We start from the raw sequence: 16435 nt of genomic DNA on the forward strand, positions 1-16435 counted from the left end.
TTGAAAAATGAATGAATTTTTATTTCTATTTCAATTCAATTACAAAACTTAATTTACATTATTCCTTTTCTAAGGGAGAAAGTGAAATTTTCCTAATAATCATACTTTGTAGAAAACTTTTTGTATGTTATCACAACTTTCTGCCAAAAGAATTGGTTATTATATAAAGGAGTTGGTTATTTACTTTAGGACTGGAAATTAGTAAATGAATTAGAATGTTTAATTCCAGTACTTTCCGTAGGTCTGAAGAAGTTAAAAGTAAATTCATCTTACTGCCTGATTTATGTTCTCACTGGGAGTGAACTAGCTATAAGTATATTTAATTTAGGAATGTCAGTAATTGTGCTCATTCCCCTATAACCTCTTGAGAGCTGGCATAATATATTTAAAATGCTTCACATATAGTGTTTTAACTCAGCAAGCAAAATTGGATCAGTACATGCCAGAGATACATAGTTATTCAAACTGAAAATCAAGTTCCATGATATAACTAATCTCAGTCATCAAGACTGAGTCTAGTTTTCAGCTTTTTTGCTCATGGGAAGCACTGTAATAAAATGGCAACAAGATTTTTAAGCTAGGTATTTTTCTCCTGTGTTACATATTGTTCTATAATAAATCAACATAGAAAGTACAAGGTCATACCCTGAGCCCAATTTTCATTGTGTATAAAGTGAAGCTTCTTCATGTATTTCCCCAAATATTAGGAAAGATGAGAAAATTGCTTGGATTATTCTTTTGTAGAAAGGGCAGGCAAGTGAAACCACAGGCCACAAAAGAGCAAATGACATTGTTTATTCGCTTGTCATAGAGACCAACTGGGGACCCATAATAAGAGCCATGCGTGCTAGGTGCTATCAGGGATGTAGACCGTTGAGAGCTGCGTAGACTAGTCCATCATAAAACACAGGCACATTAACGCACGCACACCATTGACAGCACAAGGGAAGTGCAGAGTGACTTCTGGTTCAGAGTGGAAGGAAAACATGGATGACTTTCCAGAGGGGAATCAGTCTGGCTGGACCTTGAAAGGACATGTTGGATTTTGAAAAATCAAAGATGCACTTGCATTCAGGTAAAACGAACAAGTCTGCTGTCTTACAAGGCTCAGTCCAAGTATAACTTCTTTCACAAAGATCCCTTGCTCTTCTCCAGTTCCAAGAACTACCCCGTGAACCCTGGCACTTAGCACTCTCTGTTTTAGTGAATGTGTTACAGTGCTTCTAACAGGAAGTGCTTGAAGCACTACTGCCCTGGACAGTCCTCCAGACAGTCTGTACACCATGATGCCAATTCATGAATGAGAAGGGTAACAAGGAGTGGCCGGCACTTTATCCTGTCCCTCTTCTGTTGACCTAGTAAGATTTTGTCTCCAAAGAAATCCATATCTGTGAAGTAAACACAAGAGAAAAAGAAGGGGAGACTCACTGTGATACTCAGCCCTGGAGGGCTCCAGCCACAACACTCCAGGTGACAAATGGAGCACAGACACAAGGCTGCCTTTCCGAGATGCTTGGGGAAGAAGGGCAGTGTAGGAATGCAGAAATAGCAAGCTTCATTTTCATTGGAATAATGACTTTAAATGTATTAAAGTGAGGATCAGATGCAAACTAAAATCATCCCTTTAGTAATAACATTAGGACTGCTAACATGGTAGGATTTTTTTCATCGTCTTAGAAATTGACTGTGAAGGGGGTCTGTGTGGGATCCTCACTAAAATATTCCAAAGATCAAACTGGTTCAAATAACTATTTACTCAAATGTGTTCAGAGAAAACTGGAGAAGTATGACAGGAGGGCATAAAAGCTATGACTGTATTAGATACTGATACAAGTTGTATGATGACACTAAGTGTGGGCAGATAAACTGCAGGTGCCTGTTTATCAAGCATAGCTGGATGTGTGGAGGCTGAGTGGGTTGTATGAAACAGGATTCTATGTTCATCTATTGTGTTGCCTATGTTTAGTAAAATGTTCTGTTGTTGAAGCAAAACTTATTTCCCTTTCCCTGACTGCAAGCATGTACCAGGAAATGATGAACAGCACTATCTAAGGTATATCATGGTATTTGAGTTTCTTTATCAATCAGTCTTTCTTCTTTTGCTACCACTTGACAGTTTCCTGTCTCACAAAAGCCTAGAAGTGGAAAGTTTCTCATGGGGAGTCTGGTTGTCTGCACATTTGTGAAGGGACTGGCTAAAAGCAGCTCATATTTACTTTTACTTTATTTAAGGCGATCTTGGCTCTCTCTACATTAGACACAATATATATTTTTAATGTTAGGCACTGATAAATTTTGTCCTAAAATGACAGTGTTATCAACTCAAAATGACTTAATTCAGGCATATTTTTGCTACTAAAAGTATCAAATGAAATGTGAATAAGACTGCCTTTAATTCACTATCTCATTTGTGGTTAATGAGTTAACCACATTGTGGCACTTTCTGTAATCCAGAAATTAAAATGATTCTATTAGCAATGACTGATTTTTTTAAATCAGAGTCTCAGCCCTTTCACAGCCATGACAATGAGTGTGACTCTAACCTCTGAGAGTCTGCCTGTGGAGACTGCCCTTTGGTAAAGACTTTTTCATGTATATGAAAATAAAAATTTCTTTGCAAAAATTTTTTTCACCATTCTGGGCTGACTGTCGTTTGGGTAATCATTCTCATGGGTCTACGTGCTCTGTGCCTTACACAGAACTGAGGAATTTTTTAAAACTTCATTTTATCTATATTTCCACACAGAGCACCTAGCACAGGGGAAGTACACAGTTCGTGAGTGTTATAGGTGTGTCTTCCTGCACGAATTAACAGTGGACCTTTTGTTTTGAAACCAAAGGTTCCAAATGCTTTTCAATGCTTTTAGTTTTTCAATGCTCCTGGCTTGTATTTCAAGTTTTGATACACTGGACCACTTAGAGCCTCTCAGTTCTGCAGCTATAAATGGAACATTTTTAGGAGCTCATAGAGTGATAGGAGGTTTAATAAGATGATGAATGTGTTCGTTGTTCTGGTGCCGCAAAATGTGCTAGTAGGCATAGCAGCTATTGATACTGAGAGAAGGAAACTTCAGATCTTACATGAGTTGTTTCCCTGTATTAGCTATCCCTATTTGTGTCAGTGAGTCAGGACCCACCTCTACTGGGTAGGTAGAATGAATGAAAAGGAAATCTTAGGTACATACTGAGAGAAACCACTCAGGATTTCTCAGCCCCCTAGTGAGTCGCACCATTGAAATGCTAATTCACGGGAGGAGAGCTGCCCATGCTCTCTCAGTGCCCCTTGGCAGTAGTTTCTGGCATCACCTTCTCTCTTCCTGCTGCTGGCTCTTTGAGCAGGCTGTCCAGGCATTTTCAGTTTGGCAACTAGTGCAATGAATTGCTTCTTCTTAAAATAACTCAAATCACTTGATTTGGCTTACCCCTAAGCCTTTTCTCCCTGATTCATCCTGTTGAAAGAAAAGATAAATTTGCACACAGATTCAGCCCCGTTCCATCTTCCCCTGTGCTGTACAAGCCCCCATATGGTCAAGAACCCAAGTGTTAGCCTTTTCTAGAACAACTGACCCTGCCCAAAATTCTTAGCACTAATACGTAAAGCCTTCTAAGGACTGAATGGAACCCCTGGAAAATTTATATTTGCAGAGGTATGAAAGCTATGCTCATGTAAATTCCTTTAGGGGTTAAGCCCTAATGATTGAGGAAGATATAAAATGGAAAAAATCAGACATAACTGGAGAGGATTGCACTTGACATTATTTCCTAGCAACCACCCAGTTTTCAAGGCAGTGTTTATTTTATGTAGTGCTTTCAAAATGATGCTTTTAATGTTATTGCCATGTAGATGGCAAATTTTCTCAGTAACGTATGTAGCCCACAAAAGATCTATGGTAGAACTCGAAAAACACAAGTTGTCAGTAATTGCACAGTGCCTGCTTAAATACATTTTAAGCTAGAAACATGCTTTTTTCTTCATTTGCTATACTGCTATTAAATTTATAAGCTACATTTCTAAGCCTCTCTGGAATCTTGTTTCGATTTCTGTAGAAAAATATTATATTAGCTTGTGTTGCTATTATATTTACCTTTGTTCATTTTGTTTCCATTTACATCACTCCTGTGCATTTAGCTTCAGCACTCAAACATATTTCTGAAAATTAATAGAATTTTCATTTTCCTTCTGCTAGGACACTGAACGTTGTCACTTCTTCAAAGAAAAGTAGATGTTCCTATGACAACGAAGCATTCCCAAGACCTTCAAGAATCCTCAGATGAGCCAGGTGCAGTGGTACATGTCTTTAATCCCAGCACTAGGAAGGCAGAGGGAGAAAGATCTCTGTAAGACTGAGGACCAGCCTGATCTATATAGTTAAGTTCTAGGCCAACTGGGGGTACAGAGGGACCCTGTTTAAAAATATTTAATTTTACCCTCTCACTAAAAGACTTAACTAGAGCTGAAAAATTTCACTGAATTCTTTAGAATCTTAACAGTGCTAGATATATGAGCTTATGTCATTTGTATACATATAACAATAAAAAGTAACTAAAATAAGCTCAAGTCTGTATTACATTCAATTCTTTTTCTTGTAATATAAACAAGCAGAAAGTACTATGCTGAGGATCAAGATGCAGATGGAGATGGAAAGTGCTACACAGAAATATGAGCACAGCAACTCAGGAAGATGACCTTGAGAGGGACCCGTCTTCAAGGTGTCAGAGGACATGGTCTGCCTTCTGACTTTCAAGATACTAAATTATTCTTCTTGGGCAAGCACAACTGCAAAAATATCTTCCTTTAATATGTGAAAATTCTCTCTCCTACTCTGAAAACATGTGCAGCTGAGTGGCCTTCTCCTCTTGGTTTCAGAATGGAGTGCTCTTCAAATACTTCTTAATTCACCCATTTAACTTGATCCATTAGACTCACTAGTTGCTTCATAGAAATGTGTGCATAGGCTTTTGGCTTCTTCCAACACACCCTTGAGTTCAATTGTATATTGGTTGTGTTTTTCATAAAATCATGTAACTGATGAACATTGTGTTTCTCACTTGGTAAATAGCTTTACACAGAGATTAGCACATTAGCACTCACTGGAATGGCTTCATAGATTTCTTTTCCTATTTCTTTAGTATCTGTGTGACTATTCATGTTGTAACAATGGAGGTAATCCCTCCTAATTCAGCCTTTAAAAAAATAGGCTTCATTTCTAGATCAGTTTTAGCATTGTAGAAAAAATAAGCGTAAAATGCATAGTTCCTGTGCAGCACTCTCTTTCTGCAAAAAAATTCTTTATGAGCATCTTGCAGTGGTGTGCAAACCTTATTACAGTTAAAGGACCAATACTGATGAGTGAACATTGACCTATGACCACAGTATGGCATGGGTTAGGCTTCTTTCTCTGTATTCTATAGTTCCGAGGCCTTTGACAAACACATAATGTGATACACCATGACAGTGTCATGGAGAATAGTGTCACTATTCCCAAAGTGCTCAACGCTTTACTTACTCATCCTTTCCCTTTTCTCCACTGAGCCCCTGGAAAAAAAGTCATATTTTTACCTTCTCTGTAATTTAGCCATTTCTAATACAAGTTTTCATTCTCCAAACTTTTCTACTTTCTAGCTAAGAACCATGTCTCTGACATGTTATTTTCCTTTGATTTTCACCACTAAACCAGTAGATTTTCTTTACAAGAATATGATTTTTACCAGTGAAGAGTTATTATGAAGGCAGTGAAAGCAAAGAACAATAATAGCCAGTCTGAAGTGTAGGTGTATGGAGACAGCCCAGGCCCACTTGCTTGTTCAGTGCCTCTCTCTTGCTTATTATTCTTTGATGCATAAGATTCAAAATTATGCCTTTATAAAAGGATAAACTGCTACATTGCATGAACTTTCAGGTGCTTTTGGCGATCCTCAAAACCATCAGGATTACATCCACCGGGCTGAAAATGGGCTGAAACCGGCATACCTGAGTGTGAAAATGAGGTAGTTTTCTCAAGCAAGATCATCAATCACAATTGCTGTCCTGCTCACCTACAGTTTAGTGTGAGTGGCAAGCTGACGCATCAATGGAACTAAAAGAGAGCACTCACTCCAACCTAGTTATCTTAGAACTCTGGCAATAAGGCCTCAGCTGCTTTCCAATCATGCTCGTACCAAGAAGGCTGGAACATCCTGTATTCTCCTGGGTTTCTGTAGCCTGGTTTGTTGTGTTGCATTGTGCATTACATTTCTCATAAACTACTATTCTCAATAAATTCAGTGAATTCAAGCAACATCCTCACCTAGTGATTAGGGATCATATACAGGTTGAGAATTTATATTATTGATATATAAAAAAAAGTGAAGTCAGGCATGGTGGTACATATTTCTAATACCAGCACTCAGGAGGCAGAGGCAGGAAGATCTCTGTGAGACTGAGGCCAGCTTAGTCTACGCAGCAAATACAGGGCCACCTGGGAATACAGGGAGACCCTGTCTCAAAAAAAAAAAGTTGAATTCATTCCTATTGAGTGGGCTTAAGTCCAACTAGACAACCATTGGTTACCCCCAAAAGTGCCACTATTACACCGCTAAGGATATTTGCTGGATTGATTATCATTGTGATTTGTAGGCTTTGCAGATGGTAATCTGGTACCGTAAACAGCCAAATACCAATGGATAGAGAAGTCATTGACTCTAGAAGAGAACCTACAGCTACCTGTTTCCTAAACCCGCGTAATTTCTAAATGTATTCTAAATACTTATCCTTATATACACAGATAAGTGTAGCTCTCACTATGCATCAAAGAAGCTTCTTTTTGCAACAGATGAAGACTATTACAAATATCCACAACTGGTCAAAAGATGGTGAATAAATGACAATGGAGTGCCTATCCCCAGTTAATAAATCTATAGTACAATTCCTACAGCTAAGGCTCAGTGAACATTGATGGAAGACATGAAAGGAAGATTGTAAAAGACAGAAGACTAGGAAGCCTGCCACTAGACAGTGTATTCTAAAGCTGACAGGGAAGGTATCCCCATGAAATCTCCACAATGTGGGTGTCTAAGCAAGACCTGCTAATAATAACACCAGTTGATACACCAATGTGGAAAGGGGAAATTTCATAAGGTCTCACATCTGGATGAAGAGCTATTGGCAATCAATGGATGCTGAATCCGTTTCTCCAGGAATGAGTTCCCTGATGGATTATCCAGTCCCTGTGGTCATCCCTAAATATACACGCACACAAGCACTACTAAATAGACTCAGTACATTATGTATATGTATATGCACATGTAACAATACTAGTCTAAGAAGAGGTCATGAAATGGAGAGGAAATGGTTGGCATGGGAAGAGCAGAGGGGAGAGAGGGAGAAATAAAAATGAGCAAGTACAGCATTCATGTATGAAATTCTCAAACACTAAAAATAATTTTAAAAAAGAAGTTGTGAATATATAGCACAGAACACTACCAAAATAAACAGCTTTCTATTGCACTACCCATGGGAAGGAGAAACCATCTTTTCACTTTCTTTACATCTTGCTCATGCATAAAGTAGGAATATTTTCTTTTATCATTCACATTTCTGTTTCACTCTTCTTTCAGACCTTAGCTTTAAACTGAAATATTTCATTTTATTTTGAGCTTCCATGAATTAAACAAGTTGTTAATATAGACTGCAACAGTTATTACCTCCAATATTGAAAATTCAGAGAAATATTCTAATATGTTTTGTTTGATTTCCATTAATAAAATGTTTTGACTATTGGGATGATGTTAATATACTTATTAAGCTTATATATAGGAAGCTATGACCAAAAGAGGCAAAGTACACTTAGGAACTCTCTGGACCCTAGAGTAATTTCATTGTCATTCAAATCCTTGATGAAAGGATTATCTCTGAGACACAAATATATACGATAAGAAATCTTGTAGGAGCTGAACATTCTACTAAAAGTCAGAGGGAGGGGGCCTGGAGAGAGGGCTTGGTGGTTAAGAGCTCTGGCTGTTCTTAAAGAGGACCCATGTACAATTCCCAGCATCCACATGGTGGCTAACAATTGTCTGTAACTCCAGTTCCAGGCGAATCCTACACCCTCTTCTGACCTGCTCAGGCATTGCATGATACGGATGCACTTGCATACATGAAGGCAATATACTCATGCACATAAATAAAAAAAGAAAAATAGTCAGAGGGAGGCAAGAATAGCATTTGGCTTGAACCTTACCGAGGATATCAAATTGAGAGTCTATCTTCAAACAAGTTTACTCATACCACAGTAAGAAACAGCTAGCACTGAGAGATGCTCATCATGTGCCTTGTATAACTTGTCTTTCTGTAGTCTGTTCTGGTATTACTTTACCTGCCACAATCCACCATGAAGTCATGAGACATACAAAGCATAGCAAATATCTTATAGAGTACCTCTGGGTCATTAAGAATTTATTTTTAATAAATTTGTTTTCCAATGACATCCTGTGTGAAGTCATATATACTATATTATATTATATTATATTATAATTATATTATGATCAGATGTACTCTTCTCAAATCAGAGATTACCTGAGCTTCCTCTTGACGAAGTCATGAGACATACAAAGCATAGCAAATATCTTATAGAGTACCTCTGGGTCATTAAGAATTTATTTTTAATAAATTTGTTTTCCAATGACATCCTGTGTGAAGTCATATATACTATATTATATTATATTATATTATAATTATATTATGATCAGATGTACTCTTCTCAAATCAGAGATTACCTGAGCTTCCTCTTGACCCCTGATATAGCACAGAAAATATCTCAGAGGATTTCATAAACCAGATCTGGAATATACAGTCTGGGTTAACCCATTTGATTCACAGATACCAAAAACCTAGGTTCTGAGAGGTTGACTAGCCTACTCAAGATTGCCCCTTGGGTAGAACAGATCTACAGATCCACAATTGAGCACTTTCCCAGCAGGAGGAATTGCTGGACTAGAAGTTTCACTTCAACCTCCTTTTAGTATTGATTTAGAAGCCCAAGAGTCTCAGGAATTCTAATATACAGTAAACTGTTGGCATGAGTCTAGAAAATAAATCCATATGGGAAATGTATACGAAGTGTCCAATTAAAAAAATTGTCTAAATATTTAATACATAGCATTATATAGTCCCACCATTAAAACATACTACAGTGAAGTTGTTGTGATATTAAGACAAGAATGTATCACGTATGAGTGTGTATGGCCACACCTGGGATCATATACACACATACACATACACACATGCACACATATAAGAAGGAAAGGAAAGGAGATGTTCAGGGTGTGCTCTGAAACACTGAAGTCATTTGGCAAATATTTGTGGGGTCAATTTCAGATTCTAAACTTATGATACAAGTTTCCGTCTGATGTCAGCAAATGCCTTGCAGAGGGACTTCTCCAGGAGAACATCCCTGCAACTTCTTCCCAGATTTTCCCCTTACTTCCTTTAATTCTTTCATCTTTTCCAAGTGATCGGTTATGTGTCCTCTGTTTCTCACATAATATTCTAATTTTTAACCATAGGTCCTGAAATCTGGGAGAAAACAATAACAGAGTTTTTTCAAGACTGTAGAGATTTGTAAACCTACAGATCTGATGTTTCCCCCAGGAAACGTTCTGTGAACTGTCTCTCAATACTAACTTAAAGAAATTCACATTTTATAAAACTCACATTCTCTAGGCTCTGATTCTTGCTAGAGGGTTTTTTCAATTCACTCTCAGTTACACAATCACACTTCAATTCTGACACCAGACACCACAGATCCTTGATGCAATATTGCAAATGGATCATCTTGATGCTGGGCATAGTGGTGTGGGTCTTTAATCCCAGCACTGTGAGCTCTGGGAAGGCAGAGGCAGAAGGATATGTGTGAGATGGAGGCCAGCCTCGTCCACATAGTGACTTCCAGGTGGGCTGGAACTAGGGAGACCCTGTCAAAACCAAAACAACACAACCGCTCCCCCAATCAAATGGATCATCCCAACTCTGCTATTCATTGTTTACATGCAACAGTAGGAGCTGGAGAGATAGTTCAGAGGGTAAGAATGCTACTCTTGCAGAGAATTTATATTCAGTTCTCAGCACCATGTCAGTCAGGCAGCACACACGCACACACACACACACACACACAAATGTCTGCAATTTTGGCTCCATAGAATTGGACATCAGCTTCCTGCCTCCTCAGCACTTGCATGCATAAATACATACACATCAGGACACACATACACACAAATAAAAATAAATCTTAAAAAATAACAATAATTATGCAAAATAGCAAAAATCATCCATTAACACTTAGGCCATAATCGTAGAGCTCAACCCTGTTTTCAACCCTTAATTTTTTGGCATTCAAAATAATGAGCATCTTTATGACATTTTTATACACATGTTAACATTGTACCTTGCTCATACTGAGCATTACCCTCATTGTCCCCCACTTACCTGCAGATTACATCATTTCATTCATCTTTATGGCTCAGTGAGAATCAATTGTGTACATCCCACATTTTATCCATTCATCCATTGATGGATACTGACAGTGGCTTCATCACTTGGTTATTGTGGAAAATATAGCAGGAATCATGGATGTACAAGTACCTGTGTAGTATGCCGTCTCAGATTCCTTAAGGGATATATTCATCAGTAGTTTAGCTAAATCATATGATGGTTGTATTTTTTATTTAATTTTTGAGTCACCTATACACTAGTTTCCATTTCCACTAGCAGGGTGTAAGAGTTCATGTCTCCACACATCCTCACCAGGACTTGTTGTTGTCTTTTGACCACTTAATGATAGCCATTCTGACAACAGTGAGATGGAATGTCCCTGTAGTTTCAATTTGCATTTCCTTAATGGCTAAAGATGTTGAATACTTTTCATACATTTTTTGGCAATTTGTATTTCTATGAAAGTATTTACACAGCTCATTTTCCTGGGTACTGATTGGATGATTTGGATTCTGTTAGTGTTTTGATGTTTGGTTACTTATATACTCTAGATACTAATCCCCTGTGAGATGTACACTTGGTGAAGATGTTTGGTTCTGGAGGCCGTCTCTTTACTCTCTTGTTTCCTTTGCTATACAGAAGCTAGTATTACGCACTCCCATTTGCTGACATTTACAATGACTTCTTAAACTACTGGAGTCCCTTTCACAAAGGACTATGTCTATAAATTAATGTATTTTCCCTGTTTTCCTCTGGTAGTGTCACAATTTCAGGTCTTGCATTAAGTTCTCTGAAACACTTTACTTGATTTTTGTGTGGTGTATGACATGGGATCCAGTTTCATTCTTCTGCATGAGAACATCCAGTTTTCCCAGCATCCATTGTTGAAGACCTGTCTTTTTATCAATGTATATTTTTGGCACCTTTATTGAAAATCAGGTGACAGTAGCTGTGTGGGTTCATTTTTTGGTCCACTATTCTATGTCATTGGCCTATAGGTCTGTTTTTGTGCCAGTGTTGTGCTATTTTTGCTACTAAGGCTCTGTAGTACAGCTCCAAATTAAGTGTTATTATACCCAGCATTGTCATTTCTGCTTAGGAAGTGTTAGATATTTAGGGCCTTTTATGCTTCCATATAAAATTCAGAACTGTTTGCATTGTACAGGTTTTCCACTTCCTTGGTTAAGTATATTCCTCCATATGGTTTGGAATACTTTTCTTGATTTCTTTCCAGCAAGGTAATTACTGTTCTATAGAAAAGCTACTGAGTTTTGTAGGTTCATTTTGTAGCCTGCAATAGTTTATTGAATCTACAAGTTTTCTTGTGGAGTTTTTACAGGGTAGAATCATGTCATCTGCAAATAAGCATACTTGAATTCTTTACTATTTGTTCCCATTTTATTTTGCTCTAGTTTTATTGCTTTGGCTAAGACTTCAACTACTATATAGAATAAAATCAGATAGAGTAAACACTGTTGACTCGTTTCTAATTTTACAGGAATTGCTTTCAATTTTTACTAATTTATTATATTATTGAATACTAGCGTGTCATATATAACCTTTGCTATATTCAGCTATGTACCTCCAATCCTTACCTTCCTTAGAGCCCTTATCAATGAGGGAATGTTGAACTTTGACAAACACCTTTACTATATCTATTCAGGTGATCTTGTGATTTCTGTCTCCGAACTTATATGTGTTGTGTTACATTTATTGACATCCTTATGTTGAACTATCTTGGCAGCCCTGGAGTGGAACTGACTTGATTATGGTGCATGATCTTTGAAATGCTTTGTTGATTTTGGTTTATAAGAATTTTGCTAAGAATGTATCTATATTCATCTGAGAAATTTGTCTATACTTTTATTTTGTATTGTATCTGTGGTTTTAGTGTCAAGGTAATATTGGCTTCACAGAATATATTTGGTAGAGTTCTTTGCATTTTTATTTTATGTAATAGTTCAAGGAACATTAGACCGGTATTTGTTCTGGGTTTTTCTAGGTTCCCACATAATACAATAAAAATGGGTTTCATCATGGCATAGTCATACATATGTGTCATTGACCTAATACTTTGTTATTTTTCTTTTTAAGGTCTGGTAAAAGATAGCACTGAATTTTCCCTGTCCTGGACTTTTATTTTTGTGGATGAAACTCCTTATTCTGCTTCTATTTCTTTGCTCCTTATAGATTTGGGTTTTTTTTTTAATCTTATGGATTTAGTTATGTAAGTAGGTCATATGTACCTGGAAATTTATTAATTTCTTCTGGATTTTCCATCATTACAAAATACAGGTTTTCAAAATATTCTCCAATGATCCTTTCAATTTCATTACTATGTTATAGTATCCCTCTTATTCAGTTAAATTCTCCTCTCTTTCTCTCTCTCTCTCTTTCTTTTGCTAGTTTATTTAAGGATTTGACAATCTTTGTTATCGTTTCAAAGAACCAACACTTTGTTTCATTGAATCTTTGTAGTAGTCTTTTAGCCATCAGTAATTTCTGTTCTAATACTGGCTTTCTCTTGTTTTACTAAGATTTTGGAGTACATAATTGAGTTGGAGACTCTTGTCTTGATTTCCATTTAAGGTGTTACTGAACTTGGAAATGTCAAATGTTGGATGTCTTCCCTTTGAACCAGGCAGGTTTTCCCATGATCCCGAGTCTCTCCAACTGATACTACCTGGGGTGGCTAAAGCTCTAATCTGGTGGTGTCTCCCGACTACATTTGGAGTAGAGAAGCAAACATAGAGATAGACCAGTCTGTGCTTTCAAAACCTTATTAAGGGGGCTGGGGAGATAGTTAAGTGGATGAAAGAGCTTCCTGCACAGCTTGAAGACAAGAGTTTGAATTCGCAGAATCCACATTAAAAGGAGAGTTAGGACAAGGGGCATGGTGGTGCACACCTTTAATCCCAACACTCAGAAGGCAGAGACAGGCAGATCTCTATGGGATGAGAGAGCCTGGTCTACATAATGAGTTCCAGGCAGGCTTTGGCTAGGGAGACTTTGTCAAAAAAGGCTGGGACATTAGATTACATACTTCTGTAATCTGAGTGTTGGGAGAGGTAAGTAGAAAGAGTAGTATTGCTTTTGTTTGCTGGACACCAGCCTCGCTTCAGTTCCCACGAGAGATCCTGCCTCAAAGGAATAAGAGAATAATAGAGTAGGACACCAGAAATCCTCCCCGACCTCTGTGAACTCACACACACACACACACACACACACACACACACACACACACACAGCACACACCATTTGATTAGTTTGTGTTTTGTGTGCTGGAAAACAGCCCCGCTTCAGTTCCCACGAGAGATCCTGCCTCAAAGGAATAAGAGAATAATAGAGTAGGACACCAGGAATCCTCCCCGACCTCTGTGAACCCCCCCCCACACACACACAAGCGCACACACACACCTGCTCAGTACTAAACACTGCGTTGGAAGGATGAGGCTATAGTTGGCAGGCACTCAACTGGCGCTTCATAATTCTCAGTTCAACAAGCAGTGAAGCTCATTCCAGATATGCAGCTCCAGAAGCTGGGTTACCTGCTGTCCTCAGGCTGTTAGATTGATTTGGGGTCCAGAATGCAGTCTATTTTATAGACATTACTTTGGATTGCTAGGAAGAATGTGAATTCTTGTCTATTGGATGGGATATTCCATAGTTATCTGTTAAGTTCATTTGATCTATGGTATAGTGAAGTAGCTTTGTTCATTTTTAGTTTTCATGATCTAGCAATGTCAGTGGGCTATTTCACATCCTATTATATCAAAGTATATGTGAAATTTTATGACCACTAGTGTTTGTTTCATAAATCCGAAAGCCCCAAAATTTGGTGTGTAATTATTTACAGTTGCTATGCCTTCTTGATGAATTGTTTGCCTTTGTTAATATTTAGCAGCCTTCTTTATCTCTTCTAATTTTGAAGTCTACTTTAGTAGATATCAGAATAGCTATGTCAGCTTGTTTGGGGCTTCCATTTGTCTGACAGGTTGTTTTCCATTCATTAACTCCTGGTCTACTAGTGAGGTATGTTTCTTGAAGAAAACAATTGGATTTAACTTTTTAATTGAGTCAGCCAGTTTGCATATCTTTACCAGTAAGTCGAAGCCATTGTATTATTGAGAGATGTTTACTCATTCTTGTAATTTTGTTGGCTGTTTTCTGCCTGGGTGGATTATTGTTGTTCTTTACTTTCTCTCCTATTAGGCAGTTGATGGTGCACTGTGTTGTATATGATACCTGCCTTCCTAACTCTCCTTTCAGGAAATTTATCTTTCTTGTGCTCTTGTGGTTGAGAATATCTTTCTCCCTCCTCTGTGTATAGTATTCATTTAAGTATCTTTTACAGTTTTTGGCTTCATGGTCATGAATTGCCTAACTTGTGCTTGTCGTGAAATGCTCTTATCTCTCATCATTTTTTTTTTTTTTTTTTTTTGCTTGGATATAACCATCTTCGTTGACAGTTATTGAGAGAAGAAAAAGTGTAAGAGCCAGAGGTTGGGGAGGACTAGAATGAAACAGGGTCTTCTGGACATGACAGGGCTGCTACACCCACGAGCTCACATAAAGTCAACATTCCACTTTCTCTTCTGTGATAGTTACTAAGCCTTAGAGAAGGGGTGCCTTGTAAATGTCCCATTTGTAAATGAGCACTCCATAGACACTTATTCTCTACATTTTGATCAGTTGTGAGTTTTTTGATTTTTTTAAATACTTATTTATAATTTTTATTTTATATGTATGAGTGTGTTGCCTGTATTTATGTAAGTGCACCCATGTCATGCAATACCTGCAGAGATCAGAAGAGGTGTTGGATCCCCTGGAACTGGAGTTACAGACAGTTGTTATCTGCTGTGCAGGTGCTGGGAATTGAACTCAAGTCTTCTGTAAGAGCAGCCACTGCTCTTAACCACTGAATCATCTCTGCAGCCCTGAGTTTTGTGTTTTTGTGCTAATCACTATCAACTGCATGAAGAAATTTCTCTGATGAGGTCTGAGAACTGCATTAATCTATGGGTAGAAAGATAAGAATTTGGAGGACAGTTTGATACTATGTCCATTTAGTAAAATAATAGTAATACATTCACCCCATGGGGCCTATGAGCTCCCCAACCATGAGTTCTTGGCTAGATTATTTATATTATATAATATAATACTGGGCATATGTTTCTTCCTTAAACCCAATAAGAAAGCAGTTGATTACCTACCATAACATTTGTGCCACTGTTGCACTTGTGGGCATTTCTTGCCATGCTGATCATTGCTGTAGCTCACAGGGATCACAGCTGAAAAAGGCCATTGATGACTTTTCTCCCTCAGCAACTTGCATAGCACATACTGGTACTATGAAAGCTAGCCATCAGGGATGATGCTTCCAATTTGATTTCTCCATGCTCTGTGACCAAAGTGTGTAGTATCTTTATCCATAATGTCTTACCATTAAGTTCTGATGGGCAACCAAAAACAGACATGCAAAACACACAAAAGATTTTTAAAAAATATTTAAAATTCTTTGAGAACTTTATCTGTCACACTTACACAAAACTTCTTTGTTGTTGTTTTTGTTTGAGACATGATCTCCCTGCAGCTGGCCTGGAACTTACTATGTATACTGGGCTGGCCTCAGTCTCACAGAGATCCACATGCCTCTGCCTCCTGAATGCTGGTATTAAACATGTGTTGCCACCATTCCCGGCTTACACAAAAGATTTTTAATAATCAAAATACTACTAAAATTAAAGGATGAACTTAAAAGAGGAAACACATGAAGCAAAAATAAAAAAGAAACTAAGGAGCTTGGCTGTGTGGGCACACAACTCTAATCCTAGCACCTGGGAGATGGAGGCAGGAGGATTAAAAGTTCAAGGTCATCTTCAGTTTCTTAGCGAGTTGGAGGCCAGCCTGAGCTACATGAGACTCTATCTCAAACAAAACAGAAATTAAGGTAAAGAAAATATATAT

General features: G+C 37.8%; 1 long non-coding RNA gene across 2 annotated transcripts; it reads right to left on the minus strand.

The window, feature by feature from the left end:
- Positions 1-94: 94 nt before the first annotated feature.
- LOC103727408 lies at positions 95-15831 on the minus strand. 2 transcript variants are annotated; one of them, XR_003848140.1, is made up of 4 exons: positions 15682-15831; positions 4086-4310; positions 3307-3449; positions 95-1388 (listed from the first exon to the last, which is right to left on the minus strand). It is a non-coding gene; the product is annotated as an uncharacterized LOC103727408 (long non-coding RNA). The 2 variants fall into 2 exon arrangements; XR_606948.2 differs by lacking the exon at positions 15682-15831 and adding an exon at positions 15264-15304.
- Positions 15832-16435: the final 604 nt, after the last annotated feature.

Source organism: Nannospalax galili, unplaced genomic scaffold (assembly GCF_000622305.1).
Source record: "Nannospalax galili isolate Female #2095 unplaced genomic scaffold, S.galili_v1.0 scaffold128, whole genome shotgun sequence".
Classification (NCBI taxonomy): Eukaryota; Metazoa; Chordata; class Mammalia; order Rodentia; family Spalacidae; genus Nannospalax; species Nannospalax galili.